Raw genomic sequence first — 13609 nt, forward strand, 5'->3', positions numbered from 1 at the left:
TAATCTGAAAAATCATAAAAATGATTCTTGAAGCAAGAAAAAGCAGCAAAGAACAAAGCTTGCAGAAAAAAAAAAGAAGAAGAGAGAGAAAGAGAAAGCTAGCAGAAAAAGCCAAAGCTCTTAAAACCAAAAGGCAAGGGTAATAGAAAGGATCCCAAGGCTTTGAGCATCAGTGGATAGGAGGGCCTAAAGGAATAAAATCCTGGCCTAAGCGACTAAACCAAGCTGTCCCTAGCCATGTGCTTGTGGCGTGAAGGTGTCAAGTGAAAACTTGAGACTGAGCGGTTAAAGTCAAGGTCCAAAGCAAAAAGAAGAGTGTGCTTAAGAACCCTGGACACCTCTAATTGGGGACTTTAGCAAAGCTGAGTCACAATCTAAAAGGGTTCACAAAATTATGTGTCTGTGGCATTTATGTATCCGGTGGTAATACTGGAAAACAAAGTGCTTAGGGCCACGGCCAAGACTCATAAAGTAGCTGTGTTCAAGAATCATCATACTGAAATAGGAGAATCAATAACACTATCTGAATTCTAAGTTCCTATAGATGCCAATCACTCTGAGCATCAATGGATAAAGTGAGATGCCAAAACTGTTTGGAAGCAAAAAGCTACTAGTCCAGCTCATCTAATTAGAATCTGTGCTTCACTCAAAAACTCTGAGATATTATTGCTTCTTGACTTATTAGTCTTCTATTTTATTTGTCTAGTTGCTTGAGGACAAGCAACAGTTCAAGTTTGGTGTTGTGATGAGCGGATATTTTATACGCTTTTTGGGGTTAATTTCATATAGATTTTAGTATGTTTTAGTTGGTTTTTAGTTTATTTTCATTAGTTTCTAGGAAAAATCCACATTTCTGGACTCTACTATGAGTTTGTGTATTTTTCTGTAATTTCAGGTATTTTCTGGCTGAAATTGAGGGAGCTGAGCAAAAGACTGATTCAGGCTGAAAAAGGACTGCTGATGCTGTTGGATTCTGACCTCCCTGCACTCAAAATGGATTTTCTGGAGCTACAGGACTCCAAATGGCGTGCTTCCAATTTCGTTGGAACGTAGATATCCAGGGCTTTCCAGCAATATAATAGTCCATACTTTGCTCAAGGATAGACGACGTAAACTGGCATTCAATGCCAGCTCTCTGCCCAATTCTGGCGTCCAGCGCCAGAAACAAGTTGCAAGTTGGAGTTCAACGCTAGAAAAGGATCCAAAGCTGGTGTTGAATGCCCAAAACAGCCCCAGGCACGTGAGAAGCTTTAGTCTCAGCCCCAGCACACACCAAGTGGGCCCTAGAAGTGGATTTCTGCACTATCTGTTATAGTTTACTCATTTTCTGTAAACCTAGGTTACTAGTTTAGTATTTAAACAACTTTTAGAGATTTATTTTGCATCTCATGACATTTTTTAGATCAAAAACTTTATACTCTTTGACAGCATGAGTCTCTAAACTCCATTGTTGGGGGTGAGGAGCTCTGCTGTGTCTCGATGAATTAATGCAAGTATTTCTGTTTTCCATTCAAACATGCGTGTTCCTATCTAAGATATCCATTCGCGCCTAACTATGGAGAAGGTGATGATCAGTGACACTCATCACCTTCCTCAATCCATGAACGTGTGTCTGACAATCACTTCCGTTCTACATCAGATTGAATGAATATCTCTTAGATTCCCTAATCAGAATCTCCGTGGTATAAGCTAGATTGATGGCGGCATTCATGAGAATCCGGAAAGTCTAAACCTTGTCTGTGGTATTTCGAGTAGGATTCTGGGATTGAATGGCTGTGACGAACTTCAAACTCGCGAGTGCTGGGCGTAGTGACAAAAGCAAAAGGATAGTAAATCCTATTCCGGTACAACTGAGAACCTGCAGATGATTAGCCGTGCGGTGACAGCGCACCTGGACCCTTTTCACTGGAAGGATGGATGGTAGCCATTGACAACGGTGATCCACCTACACACAGCTTGCCATAGGAGGACGTGCGTGCGTGAATCAGAGGACAGAGAAAAGCAGAAATTCTGAAGACAAAGCATCTCCAAAACTCCAACATATTATCCATTACTGCATAACAAGTAACCTTTAATCCATGCTCTCTTGTTTATTCGAAACTCAACTGATAAATATAATTGACTTCCTGACTAAGAATTGCAAGATAACCATAGATTGCTTCAAACCAACAATCTCCGTGGGATTCGACCCTTACTCACGTAAGGTATTACTTGGACGACCCAGTGCACTTGCTGGTTAGTGGTACGAGTGTGAAAAGTGTGATTCACAATTCGTGCACCAGAGCTCTTTGTAGAGTTAAGAGTAGAAGAGAGTTGTATAGTGGTTGGAAACACCATTCTAAGTTCATGATGGTTGCATGCTCAAAGTTGAATGGCGATGGTTGGTGTAGAACCAAGTCGTATGGGTCTAGGAGAATGTTTTGATGTTTACTTGAGAATTCGGATCACTTCTCACCCAATTGGAATTGTGATGATCAACTTGAAGATGGGTGTGGAAATAAGATTTGGGATCCGGGTATACATGAGGATCAATTTTGGGAACACTTAGCTTGTGAAGGACTCCATCAAGACTTGTTGCAACTCATTGGAAATTTTGGAGCACAATGGAAAACCAAGCATTGGTAGAGGTTCCAATATGAATTCATGCACAAGCCACCATAACAAGGAGCTTCCCAAATGTCCAACTTAAGGACTTAAACTAAAAGTGCTAGGTGGGAGACACCCCACCATGGTAACTCTTTCCATTCTCTTGTATTTATAATCAATGAATGCATTGAGTTGCCATTGTTAGTAGTTTTCTTCTTTTTATACTTTTGCATGTCTTGCTTTGATTGATTGCTTATTAGATTCATGCTTTGATTAGAATAGTTATTTTTGAATTGCATTTTGCTTGTAGTATAAGTTTTGTTTTTAGTGTATTTGAAAATTTTTCAAAAACCAAAAAGATTTTTGTTAAATTTGATTTTTGATTGTTTTAGAATGCTTGTAAATTAGGAGAGTGCCCTGTTTTTGAAAAAAAAAAGGAAAAACAAGCATCCGCGCGCGAGCGTGCTATGCGCGCGCGCGCCGGTGGCGCATATTACACTCCTGGTACAAAAACCAGAGAGTTGTGCCAAAGTTGTGCCTATTCTGTGCCGCGACCCACGCGCAAGCGTACATGACGCGTCCGCGCCGGTCGCCATCTTCACATCCACGCGTATGCGTGCTATGCGTGTCCGCGTCGCTTGTCCCGCCTGCCCACCCGTGCGCACGCGTGCGTGACGCGTACGCGTCGCCTTCCGCACCCTGTTTTTCCCCTGTTCTGCCCTTTTTTCTTTCTCCCTTCTTCTCTTCTTTTCCTTCTAGTTTCTTCCTCTTTCTTTCTTCTTCTTTCTTCCTTTCTTACTTTCTTTTCAAAATTTTCACTCTTTATCTTTTCTTATTTTCATCTTCTTTTATATGTTGCATTTGCATATTATCATTCATTGCATTTTAATTTTGTTTTTATAACTTGTTCTTATTTTCTCGTCTAAGTTTCTTATTTTAATAATGGTGTTGGATTCTTATATTTAATTGTTGAGAATTTCTTGGTTAATCTTGGTGCTTTGTGACTTGTTTGACATTAATTGTAATATTTGCTCTACACAACAAGATTAATGCTTTAGTCCTTCCTAACTCATTACTCTTTGTTTTTATACCTCATTACCATTGAGTTAGGATAAGACCAATTGCTCTCATGCTTATCACTAATCTTGTTTGTGTCCACTCTTTCTAGTTGAACTTGATGCTTTTGAGTGCTCTTCATGCTTTGACTTTACTCTTGCATCAAGTACTAGTTAATATGCCTTTGCTTGAATTGCTTTCTCACTCACATGTTGTAGCTACCATGTATTTGAGAACCATACTTTTATTTGGCACTAGCCCCCGCCTATGTTCTAATTACTTTCATATCTTTGTTGTAGGCTTAATTTTCTTTCTTTTTCTCTCCTTTGAGGTTGGCCACCAAATGAAGGAAAGGAAAAGCTTTTAAATGGGGCAACAAACAAGTTCACCCGCACAACCTTTTGAAGAACTCATCAATTGTAGTAACCTGTCAACCTTGCTCTTCTTTGCATGCACCGAGGACGGTGCAATTTTCTAAGTATGGGGAGGTCGTCCGACCAACCTCCATGGGTAACAACTTCCTTTTTCAACACCAATTTTTAATTTTTGTCTTTGTTAGAGTAGTTGTTGCATTGCATGATAGATTGCATGTTAGTTAGAATTTGTACATATTTTTACCACTTCCTTTTTATGTTAGGACTACTTGGTTAGGGTGATGATTTCTTTTCCAAGAAACTGTTTTGAGGGCACCTTACCAATGTGAAAATTTTTTTTTCTTGTTGAACTTGCTTGAAGAATTTACTTTGGAACATGGTTTTTGAGCTAAGAACACAAGCATGTGAGTTTTGAGCCCAATTCCGTGGTTACATCTTATAACCACTTATTTTTCATTCTTGTGTGCATTATTCTTTTTCTATGATTGTAATCTTTGATTTGTTTGATTCTTTATGTCCATTATTCCATGTATACATGCATTTATATGATTAAGGCCATCATTTCATTTAGCTCACTTACCCAAATAGCCTACCTTTCATCAACCATTGTTAGCCAAGTTGAGCCTATTGAATCCCTTTTGTTCTTAATTATAGCACATCACTACCTTTAAGTGAAAAATAATAAATGTCCTTAATTTGGATCTTTGATTAGCTTAGGCTAGTGAGGGTGTGTATCATTTGGGTATGGGAAACTTGGGACATTGGTTGAGGTAAAAGCGTAATTTTTATTTTTGTTAAAAATATTGAAAATTGGGTACATATTCATGTACTATATGTAAAACCATATGCATTGATACATTTGTATATACCTTAAAAAAATGATAAAGAAAAAAAAAAGAGAAAAAGAAATAAAAAGGGGACAAAAATGCCCCCAAAGTAAAGTTCAATAAAAATCAAGGCATATGGAATGTGAATTAAAGAGAATGCATGAGTATGTGAAAAAGTGGGAATCATGGGTAGCTAGGTTGTGTATTAGAATTGTATAGGTTGTTATATGTATTAGGTGAGAGCTTAGGTTAATCAAAGATTCAAATTTCAAGCTCACTTGACCATATGCATCCCTACCTTTACCCTAGCCCCATTACAACCTATGAATAAGTCCTCATGATGAATGTATGCATGCATTGAATAATTTTTTATTGTTAGATGAAAAAAAAATCTTGGAAAGCATGAGTAGAACAGAATTGAGTGAATCGACCCTATACACTTGAGCAACTAGAGCGGATACACTTCCGGTGAGGGTTCGATGCTCAATTCCTTGTTCCCGGCTTTCATGAGCTTTCTTCTTGCAAGTCTATTTGAACTTCATTTTGATATTTGAATTGGTAGGATTCATGAATCATCATATGATGCTAGCCCTACTTGTTCATACATGTGTTCTTGGGGATTGATTTACTTTTAACCAAGTAGGTAGAATCATTTTGCATTTAGTTGCATTCATATAGATAGGTTTATATAGTTTCTTTGCATTGAATAAATGTTCATACCCTTTTCTTATCCTTCTTTATTCTTAGCATGAGGACATGCTTGGTTTAAGTGTGGGGAGATTTGATAAACCCCAATTTTGTGGTTTATCTTGTGCTTAATTTGGGGGATTTTTATCACCTTTTCTCACATTTATTCAATAAAATAGCATGGTTTTGCAATTCTTCCTTGATTTGTGCTTAAATGTCAAAACATGCTTTTTAGGCCCTAAAATTGGTGATTTTAATTCACTTTAATTCCATTCGATGCCTTGATATGTTTATTGAGTAATTTCAGGTTCATAAGGCAAGTATTGGATGGAAGAAGTGAGGAGAAAAGCATGCAAAGTGGGAGAACTCATGAAGAAATAAAGGAACCGTAAAGCTGTCAAGCCTGACCTCTTTGCACTCAAATGACCATAACTTGAGCTACAGAGATCCAAATGAGATGGTTCTAGTTGCGTTGGAAAGCTAACATCCGGGTCTTCAAAATGATATAAAATTTGCCATATGTTGCTTTGCGTATAGGGGCGCACACGCGCCATGTATGCACGCGCGCTAATGGAGCACGTGGGTCCACTAAAGAGAAATCGTGGCCAGTGATTTCTAGCTCATTTTTGGCCCAGTCCAACCCATTTCTGATGCTATTGAACCCAAGAATTGAGGAGGGAATGAACCAAGTAGTCATAGTTTAGTTTTTATCATGTTTTAGGTTAGAATTCTAGAAAGAGAGGCTCTCTCCTCTCTCTAGATTTTAGGGTAGGTTTAGTTAATTCTTCTTGGATCCAAGTTTTAATTCTTGTTTTGATTTAGTTTCTCTTTTTAATTTCTTGTTGCTACATCTCTACTCTTCAAGTTTTACTTGTCATTTTCCTTATTTTGCCATTTTTATGTTTATGAACTATTGTTGAATCTTAATTTTCTTTAATGCAATTTTATGTTTCCATGCTCTTCTATGTTTATCTGCATTGTTATTGTTGATCTCTTGCTTATGGTAGTCATGGGTTTCACTAATTCTAGCATTTTATGATGTTTACTTTTCTTGCACTCTAAGTGTTTGTTAAAATATTTCTTCTAGTTTTTGAGTAGTTCTCTTTACTCTTGGCCTAGGCTAAGGGAATTGAGTGACCTTGGGTCATTGGGTCTCATTGAATTGGTGATTTGAGAACCCTTGGTGATCAATTTGTTGTCCCTCCAATTCTAGTTAGAATTATCTCTCCAACCTTGGTTAGAATTGTCCTGCCATCCATTGTTGTAACTGCCACCTTGATTGTATCCTTGATTGGGGTGGTCATAAAAGTTATGAGTGGCTGCCACAGTGTTGTCTTTCTACTAGAGCTACGGACATTCATCAGTATAATGGATATAATCAGCACAGATCCCGCACACTCTCTGTGGGACTAACTGTTGGCTTTGCTGTACTTGTTGTTGACTAACTGCATCTGCTTCAGTAAGTTGGTCATTTCACATATACTCTGAGTCAGAGCGGTAGTCTCCTTGTTAGAAGATACCTCTGCAACAGCTTTTGACCGGCCTTGTTTCTGTATGTGATTTCTAGTAGATTCAGCCAAGTCGCTGATCAATTGCCATGCTTCATCAGTGGTCTTGTACTTTTTCATAGACCCATTGCTAGCACTTTCCAATGTGGTCTTATCTTGGGGCCTCATGCCCTGTGTGACGTAGCCGAGCAACACTATCTTGTCAATCATATGGTGGGGGCATGCTTCCAGAAGATTGTTGAAGCGCTCCCAGTATTCGTAAAGAGTCTCGGATTCGTCCTGAACAATCATGGAAATGTCTTTCCTTAGTTTGTCAGTAACTTCAGCTGGAAAGAATTTTTCCAAAAATTCTCTTCTGAGCGTATCCCAGTCAGAAACATTTTTAACAGAATAGAAGTTTCATCTGCACCATCACGCCTGACAGTAGAACATGCTGCTTGGAAATCCCTAAGGTGCTTGATAGGCTCTTGAGCAGGTAAGCCATGAAACTTAGACATCAAGTTGAGTAGTGCAGTCTTTATTTCAAAATTTGTAGCCACCGCTGAGTGATGCGCTTGAAACGGTTGCATTGTAAAATCAGGAGCTCCAGCCTCCTGGATGGTAACTCTCCTAGGCGCTGCCATGTCACCTGCACGTAAATCAACCGAATCAGTAGAACATGGGCTTGTTTCTCCCTTACGTGTCGTTTTAGATTCAACTTCGGGGAGGACTAACCGACGCCGAGCTTGCCTTATACGTGAAATAGTTCTTTCAATCTCAGGATCAAATACTGGCAAGCTTGGATCAGGAAGTGAATGCATCATTTAATAAAAGAAACATGCAGCTCATAGTAGCAAAATAAAATAAAATGCAAATAAATAAATTCCGATCAATAGCTTAGCACTCTATTGCAACTCCCCGGCAATGGCGCCAGAAATTGACATGGCAGAAATTGGCGAGTTAAGAAATTATTATGAGAGGCGCGTTGCAAGTATAGTTCTCAACCAGCCAAAATTCTGCTTATCAATTTAGAAGGGTTGTCAAAAAATTAGAATTAAAATACTGGGAGTATGAATTCCAGGTCGTCTCCCAACGAGTTGCAGAAAGATGTGCTATTTTATTAATCAGATGTTTTCTAAAATGGGTTGAGTTTGATAAACAGAAAATTAAATCAAAGAATTTAAGTAATTTAAATAAAAGCCTTAACCGGGAGTAGATTAGTTGGAAGCCCTATCCTTGATGGAGTTCTCCCAAGATCAATTTATAATTGAGGGTTGCCTGCTCAGTTATCCTTTACCAGATAAAGGAAAGTTAAGCAAGTTGGAAGTCAATTTCTATTCACAAGTTCTAATCCTCTCCCTTGGGGAGGACTAGTGTCATTGATTAGAGGGTGACCCAACGTTAAACCTAATTATAATTTTACTCTTGAGCATCCAACTCAAGGTCCTCCTTTCAATCAACTCCCAATCAAGTTATGGAACTACTCGCTCATTATGATTGTAAAATCCACGAAATAAGAAAGGAAAATAAAGAAGGACATGATGAATAATAATCAAAAAGATCAATTAAAAATAAAAATAGTTCTTGTATTAATAAATTCTAAAAATAATCCAATAGTAACTCTGAGTAAATTAAGGATATAAAAGAGTAAGTGACAAGTAAGGAAACAAACTAGAATGACGAGGTCTTGACGGAGGAAATAACTCTTCTCAATATCCCAATCCAAAAAGCAATAAAAGCAAAATCCTAAGAACTATGAATGTGTAGGGAGAAAACCTATAGGAGGAGTAAAATCAGATCTAAAACTAAAATTATGCCGAATGAATGTTGTTCTTTTGGTCTCTGCATGTTCCCTGGCTCTAATCTGCTTTTCTGGGCCGAAAACTGGGTCAAAACATGGCCCAAAATCGCCCCCAGTAAATTCTGCATATTCTGCAGATCGTGCACGTCACACGATTGTTTCATCTACGCGTTCGCGTCATCCAGCGTTTTGCCTTGCCATGCGTGCGCATCGTCCACGCCTTTGCGTCACTTGTGCAGTTTCCAATCCATGCGTTCGCGTCAGGCACTCGAGCGCGTCACTGCAATTTCCTCTATTTCGCGCGGTCGCGTGAGCCATGCGTCCGCGTCACTTCTCGCTGGTCATCTCCTCAATTTCTTGTGTTCCTTCCATTTTTGCAAGCTTCCTTTCTAATCTCCAAGTCATTCATGCCCTATAAAGCCTGAAACACTTAACACACAGATCACGGCATCGAATGGAATAAAGGAGAACTAAAATACATAATTAAAAGTCTCTAGGAAGCAAGTTTCCAGCCATGGAGTAATTTTGGGAAGGAATTGTAAACACATGCTAATTTAATGAATAAGTGGGTAAGGATTTGATAAAACCACACAATTAAACACAATATAAACCATAAAATAATGGTTTATCAATGTCCCTTTGCTTCTTTCTTGATTTTAGCATGAGGACATGCTTAGTTTAAGTGTGGGGAGATTTGATAAACCCCAATTTTGTGGTTTATCTTGTGCTTAATTTGGGGGATTTTATCACCTTTTCTTACATTTATTCAATGAAATAGCATGGTTTTGCAATTCTCCCTTGATTTGTGCTTAAATGTGAAAACATACTTTTTAGGCCTTAAAATAGCTAAATTCAATTCACTTTAATTCCATTCTATGCCTTGATGTATTTGTTGAGTTATTTCAGGTTCATAGAGCAAGTATTGGATGGAAGAACTGAGGAGAAAAGCATGCAAAGTGGGAGAACTCATGAAGAAATGAAAGAACCGTAAAGCTGTCAAGTCCGACCTCTTTGCACTCAATCGACCATAACTTGAGCTACAGAGGTCCAAATGAGGCGGCTTTAGTTGCATTGGAAAGCTAACATCCGGAGCTTCAAAATGATATAAAATTTGCCATATGTTACTTCGCGTTCAGGGGGGTGCACACGCCATGTATGCGTGCACGCCGATGCTGCCCGTGGCCCACTAAAGTGAAATCGCCCCCAGCGATTTCTGAAGCACTTTGGGCCCAACCCAGCTCATTTCTAATGCTATTTCATGCAGAATTCAAGCTTGGGCAAAGGGACGAGCAATTGTTTGAAGTGTTAGCATCATGTAGTTTAGTTTCTAGAGAGAGAAGCTCCCTCTTCTCTCTAGAATTAGGATTAGAATTTCTTATATCTAGGTTTAATTCATGCTTTGATTTACTTTTCCTTTACAATTTCTTGTTCCTCTACCCTTCCTCTCTCTAATTTTGTATTTCCTTCTTGTAATTGCTTGCTTTGTTGTTGATGCACTCTTCCTTCTTCTATTTTCTTTTAATGCAATTTATGATTCATGTTCTTTTATCATTTATTTGCTTTATTGTTGTTTAATTCCTTGTAATTGAGTAGTGTAGATTTATATCCCTTGCAATTTTACTATACTTTCCTTTTATGCCTTCCAAGTGTTTGATAAAATGCTTGGTTGGATTTTAGAGTAGAATTTTATGCTCTTGGCTTGGGAAGGTAACTTAGGAACTCTTGAGTTACTGATGTCCAAGTGATTGACGATTGGGAGCCGTTAACTCTAGATCTCACTAATTGATTTGGTGGAGAACTAGGACTTATAGACTTGGATTGACATATCTCACTTGACTTTCCTTTACTAATGGTTAGAGGATGACTTAGTGTGGTTGATCTTTGCCAATTCTCATGTTATGGTTAGTGATTAGGATAGAGATCCTTGACCACCTAACCTTGCCAAGACCTTTTTGTTAGTTTATTTCCTTTGCCATTTATATTTCCTGTCCATCATCTCAAAAACCCCAAAACACACTCCATAACCAATAACAAGGCACTTTATTGCAATTCCTAGGGAGAACGACCCGAGGTTTAAATACTTCGGTTTATAAAATTTAGGGGTTTGTACTTGTGACAAACAAATTTTTGTATGAAAGAACTATTGTTTGGTTTAGAAACTATACTTTACAATAAGAACAACATGGTTTTGTGAATTTGTCCTAATTTGTGCTTAAAAGTGAAAACATACTTTTTAGGCCCTAAAATTGCTAAATTTAATTCACTTTAATTCTATTCGATTCCTTGATATGTTTGTTAAGTGATTTTAGGTTTAGAAGGCAAAGATTGGGTTGAAGAAATGAAGAAAAAGCATGCAAAAATGGAGAATTCATGAAGAAATGGGATTTTGGTAATGTGTCTAGCGACGCGTACGCATGACCGACGCGTACTGGTGCACGAATCCCCACACTTTCATAAAACTGTACCAGCAAGTGCACTGGATCGTCGAAGTAATACCTGAGCGAGTCAGGGTTGATCCCACGAGGATTGTGATTTGAAGCAAGCTATGGTTATATTACAGGTCTTAGTCAGGCGAATCAGAAGTTTATTGGATTGAGACAAGGGCAATCAGTAATAGGAATATGATTAAGGATTGGAGTTGCTTTGTCTTTCTGAATTAACTTTGGTATTACTGTCTCCTTTGCTTGTGAATGATTTCTTCAATGGCAGGCTGTATGTAATCAACGTCTTTATTGGGAGGTCATCAATACTCCTCCAGATCTGAACCCCAGGGTTAGTGTGGATCCGTTCTGATTGAGGGTGAAGCTCGTACAATCCATTCTCCTTAATGATCCTACTCAAAGCACCACAGACAGGTCGGATCTTTCGGATAAGAGAATGCTGTATCTTTGGGTTCTATCCTCTACCACAGAGACCCTAATCTCCCCGGAAATCGGCTGAACTGGTGTCTCGAGAAGTTTCCAACAAAGTCCTGGATTAGTTATCTGAGAGATGTATAGTTAAGCTGGCGGTTCGATGCCTCCCAACAAGCGCTTCTTTAACGTCATTAGCTTGATGGTTATCTCCTTACGGAGCTAAGTATGGGCACAAATTTTTGCCCCTTATAGTGAACTTTCTTCCTGTCTTCTCATGAATGAGCTCCACATGCTCTAAAGACAGGATACGACTCACTGTATGTGGTAAGACTGGCTTCGTGATGAAGACAACTCTCATGCCAGGTGAGAGGCCTTCAGTTGGGACTTTCTTCTTAGTACCTTTGTGCTTAGAGCTTGTTGATGGCTGCCCAACACCAAACTTAGAATTGATGTTTGGGGGTTCTGTAAAGCTCTGCACAGAAAGAGAGGGTTGGAACACTAAGTGTTGTACAATTATCTCTTTTTTATTTGAGGGAGAATTGGGATGAGGTGATACGCGGAAAACTTGTCTCGCAACAAATTTCTTCGGCAAGTGTACCGAATTCGTCGTCAAGTAAAAACTCACAATAGAGTGAGGTCGAATCCCACAGAGATTGATTAATCAAGCAACTTTAATTAAAGAAATGTTCTAGTTGAGAGAATCAGAATTTGAGTTGAGAATTGCAGAAAATTAAATGGCGAGAAAGTAAATGGCAGAAACAGTAAATGCTGGAAATAAAGAGCTGAATGTAAATGGCGGAAAGTAAATTACAGAATCTTAAATGGGAATGGGGCAATTGCTCATAAAAGTAAATGGCAGAATTTAAAGAGAATGGGTAAGATCAGAAATGGGGAGTTCATTGGGCTCAGGAGATGTTGCATTCTCCGGATCAAGTTCATTTTCATCTCTTCCTTAATCAATGCATTCATTGATCTCCTTGGCAATCTTAAGTGATCGAATTACAATTCCTTGTAATTCAATCTCTCAAATCTTGACCAATAGCCAATTCCTTGGTCAATTGCTCATGAGAAGAGATGAAGTATGGTCACTGATTATACCACATGCATTTTCCAAATCAAATGTTGGAAGGATTATAGTCACATATCCATCCACACCCAATTTGGTCCAGCATGAAAAAGCATTTCTAGCATGATCCCATCATTCCTCTTTCAAGGTTCAGAAGAGATCCAAGTATGAATAGCTTCTTTTCCAAGATAATTACCAAATTTGATGAAGATCGAAAGCTTTCTAGTAAAATCAAGAGAAAAGATAGAAGAAGGAGAATGAAAACTAAAATTGATCCATCAAATTACAACAGAGCTCCCTAACCCAATGAAAGGGGTTTAGTTGTTCATAGCTCTGGAAAATGAAAACAAAGATGGAGAATACATGCTGAAAGTAAACTAGAAGTGCAGAGAAAGTAAAATACAGAGACTAGTTCTATGCCCAAAAGCTCCCTAAAGTTTTTAGCTCCCTAACTAATTCAAAGCTACTCCTATATATACTACTCTTTTGATCTTCTAGTTGGCTCTTCAAGTCTTGGGTATGGGCCTTTGGATCCTGAGTTTGAAGCAGTTATCTTCATCACTGGGCTTAGCTTTGCTTACAGAGAGAAAGTGTGAAGTAGGCAGGGACTTTTAGCTCAGGACGTTAGTGGTGTTAAGGTTAAGTGAAAGTGTGGGTTCGAAAACGTTAGTGACAATCACCTTTTTCACTAACGTTGCTCACCCAAGTATGAGCCACGTTAACCGCAATGTTAGTAGCACAAACGTTGCCACTAACGTTGCCTCTTGGTCCTTGGCACACGTTATTGGGACTTACCTTTCCCAATAACGTTGATAAGCCTCCCCCTTCCCTACGTTAGAGTCCATGTTAACTTAGTTAACGTGGCTCTTA

This window comes from Arachis ipaensis, chromosome B05 (assembly GCF_000816755.2).
Source record: "Arachis ipaensis cultivar K30076 chromosome B05, Araip1.1, whole genome shotgun sequence".
Classification (NCBI taxonomy): domain Eukaryota; kingdom Viridiplantae; phylum Streptophyta; class Magnoliopsida; order Fabales; family Fabaceae; genus Arachis; species Arachis ipaensis.